Source organism: Sparus aurata, chromosome 13 (genome assembly GCF_900880675.1).
Source record: "Sparus aurata chromosome 13, fSpaAur1.1, whole genome shotgun sequence".
Lineage (NCBI taxonomy): Eukaryota > Metazoa > Chordata > Actinopteri > Spariformes > Sparidae > Sparus > Sparus aurata.
Window position 1 is genome coordinate 4,750,452 of NC_044199.1, and position 4,220 is coordinate 4,754,671.

Below are 4,220 nucleotides of genomic sequence, written 5' to 3' on the forward strand. Positions count from 1 at the left end.
AGCTTCATCACTCATTGTGCATTTCTGCAAACTATGAATGCTTTAACTTTTCTTTTATTTATCATTTTTACACAGTACATATATCATTACATTCAGACTGCATGTTTATAAGCCGAATTTCTTGATGGGATCCTGGAGACTTATTTATTTCTCCAAGCGAGAGACAGAAGTTTGAGACAAGCGACAGTTTAAACCCACAAAAACTGGATAATTCTAGCGACCTTTGGGACTTTCTGACAACTTTGTGGCAAGAAAACATGATGTTTTTCGAACTAGACCAGCATTTTAACTGTATTTTAAACCAAAACATGATATTTTCCTAACCTGAACCAGGTGATTTTTGTGTCTGAACCCTCACAGACACACACACAACAGAAAACAGAAAACATAAAGGGACAATGTTCCAACATATCCATGGTTTGCTGAAATATACAACTGGCTTGCAACTTCTTCCACATTACACAAATATTGATAAAGAACGGCTCAATGTTAATTAAAGAATTAAACCTATATGTCTCTGGCCCTTTAAGAACGAGGTTTACAATGTGTCTCGCACACCCACTTAAATCTCTCGTGCATGTTTTTGTGTATGTGAGCCGGAGCATGTTCGTCGCTATGCACACACTTCAAGGTGAAGGCCAGCGGGCTCTCCCACGGGGACCGACACATGAATATTGCTGCAAAGCTCGGCAGTAAACACACATCTTTGTCTTCCCCGCTCCCTCTCTCTCGCTCTCTCTCTGTATCTCATTTCCCATAACCCTGTAAAACAAGATAGACAGCGATAAAATACAACAGGGAGAGAAAGATAAACGACAGGACAAGTGAAAGATATGGATTGGGGAGATAAAATAACTCCTTCATTTGGGTTCGGTCCTAGAGGAGTAAATGCAGTGTGTGGGCAGGCGCTGCCGGCGGTTTACAATCGAGCCTATAGTCACCGCTTTATATTATATATTGAACATTTCCATCTGCTGCTGTGGCATTGTTCCCATCTGAAAGTAAGTCCAGCTGAGCAGTCGATTGACTGCAGAGGGCGAAGCTGCTTTCGGAGCTCGGCGGGTCGTCAGCTCGGGCGCCAGACTGACACGTGAAAACCACAGATATGCTTGAATACGTACCTGTCACATGCGCCATATTGATACCATAACAATACGTTTCAGATCATATTCGCATTACAGATATGAGTCGTGTGCTGGAGGGGTGGTGGTGATGTATATGAATGTATATCGTTGGTTCTGCTCCAGCACCTCCATTGAAACTGACTCATCATTTGAGATTCAGGGACGAAGGCCAGAACAATGTGCACACGGGAGAAGTTGTCCTTCCAAACACATGTTTAACGTTGTTAAAACAAACAGAAAACTAAAGTGAAATGGAAAATAGAAAGGTATGAAACCATATGAGTCTTAAACTTATCCCATCTAGCCACAATGGGTTGAAATTAAAATGACGGTCCTGGATCAACATTAACTATGTCGCTCTAATAACACCACCAACGTGCCAAGCCAGAGACTTTCCCTGTGGTGAGGACACAAATGCAGATACGGAGACAGGCAGAGCTTTAATGAAGCTGATGGTAAAAAAACAAACAAAAACAAAAAAAAACGAAATCCAATAATCCAAAAGGTAAGCAACAAAGGCAGGCAGACAAAAGTCCAAAAAGCAAAGGCAGCGAAAACTCAGGCGACTAAACATACATCAGTGAGTGACAAGCTAAACAAACCGGGGAGACTCAGGTTGACACAAGAACCACACGGGACCGGCGGACAGACGAGACAACAAGGAGTGATTAACTAACGGAACGCAGGTGAGGAGTGAAAAGGGTCAGGAAAACAGACGAAGGGAGGAAGTAGAAAGTGAAACGTAAATTCAAACAGAAAGGACGAATGAAGGCATGAAACACAAGCGTGCACAGAAAAAGGTGGAGGGAAAAGACAAAGACAGGAAGTGGAATGTCACAACAAGACGAGCGAGGATAAACTCTCCAAAATAAAACAGGAAACGTCTCAACTGAAAACCAAAACAACCACAATGATTTCCAAACCATAATGTACCTAAACCTGACACGAGCCTGAGAACAGCGTTGCAACAACGTAACATTTCAAAATAGAACCCAAGGAAACGTTCAACTGCAAGATTTATTCTGGCGATTGGGTCGGAGGAATATGGAAGAAACGCTTGAAGGCGTACTAAAGCAAGCGGAGGAGTTTGTAAGAAGTGGGAGCCGCTGCAGGAACTGAAGAGTAACTGAAGAACCTCCTCAGGCTGGAGTCCACCTGGAGGACACAGTGAAATGTAGGAGAACACAACTACAAATTTGCTGTGGTTAACAACGTGGTGGTCGATAAGCCTCATCATGTTACCCTTCAGAAGCAAAAAGGGGAGACGGGAGACGGGCTGCTTGAGGTTGAGTGTTGGATTCCATGTGTGTGTGTGTGTGTGTGTGTGTGTGTGTGTGTGTGGTTTAGCGCTGCTGCAAATGAGGGCGGTGGAGAAGCAGTCAGGGCGAATGAAGAGGCAGCAGGAAGTTGGACCTTTTGGCTCAAAAGGTCGTCCAAATAGCACCAATTTTCAGGCTAATCAGAGAGGGACGAGGTGGACACTAATCGGCTGGTCAGAAGGGAGCTAAAGGTCACTAAAAGGTTGAAGAGGTCACGGCGGCCCGGCGCAGATCACCTGTCCATCATCTCCGCGTATGACCTATCATGGCAAGGTGAGCCGGGGAGCGAGACGGGAGACGAGTTATTAATGTCTCCGGTTTGCATCCGTTTTTGCTTAGGTGAGGCCAGCGCAGCATTTACTGGAAATAGGCACAGCTCGCCTGGTCAAGGAAAAAGAAGTTAGCCTCACAAGAGCTGATGACTAGAAGAGCAGCAAGTATTTTTATAGCAGCGATGCGAGGGGATGCTGGAGAGACACATGGGAGGGGGAAGGGAAACAAAATACGATTGCAATTAAATGAATCTAACAAAAAAAAAAAAGGACTGAGCGGCGCACACAATCTGATATCTCTCAGGAAAGATGAACAGGAGCATAACAAACGAGTCTATTAGCAGATTCGGGTGGAAGATAAAGGAAGCGAATGTGCGCCGGACAAACCGAGAGACCTGACATTGATTGAAGTCTGACACAGGATCCCTGATGACCCCTTTCACCTCTTTATCAATACAAGCAAGCGCTATAGCTCGCGAGCAAAAGGCCATATTACTCTCAGAGAGAACATATAAATGTATGATCAGGATGTGTTACAGAGGCTGATGTTTCCTAAAGACTTTGATTGTTTTACCCACCTACCCGTTTTAATCATGAAATACGATCCCCCGACAATGGCTGGCTACCGGCCAGAGCCACCAGTAAGTAGATAATACTGAACAACATTTGGCAGATGAGTGACTCGATGGACAGATGGTGGCTGACCCGTGTTGACATCAGAACCGGGGGAAAAGAACCACGCTCGGGCTGGAAAGTTTCACACGCCGGAGCCGAACATCGCTGACTCGGAGATAATTATTCGCTTTATTATGTTGCGTAACTGCAGATCTTATTTTGATAGGAAGCGACTGTCGACAGGAGGTGTGGATGTCATGAATAAATGGATGAGACGATCTGTTTGTTTTTTAAACGCGAGAAGCACTTTTTTTTTTTTTTTCTTTTTCCTTAAACAGCTGATGCTCAACTGTCAGCTACCAAGAAGTGAATGTGGAAAAGTTCCCCCCAGGAATGTTTTGAGACATTTTACAAACACCACGCCTTGAATAACAATTAGAGTCTGATACGGTTAAATATCTTTAATAAAAGCACATCTACTCTTCCCCCATCATTGGAACATCCAGAATACATGAATAATAAGTTTAAATGTGTGTGTGCACTGGATTACTCTTGTTTAAAGACCATTAACGACTTCTGAAATAGTCACAGAATCTCGCCCCGTATGTTTAAAGATACGATTTTCTCCCTCTCGGCTAATGAATGTGAAAACGGCTTCCAGTGTCGAACTCTGCATACATTCATTATGCACAGTGAAGGTCAAATATTCAAGTGAATATTCGATTTGTGCACAAACCACATAACATCAGGATGCTTTTCTATTGCTGTTTCTGTTTCTTTATACGACTGTTTGCACACATGCAGCAGCAGAACTCCCCGACGCCTGTAAACCCCCCAGAGAGTTCCCCTTGAGGCGCAAAAATACAAACATCTGCACCGTGTTCATATTC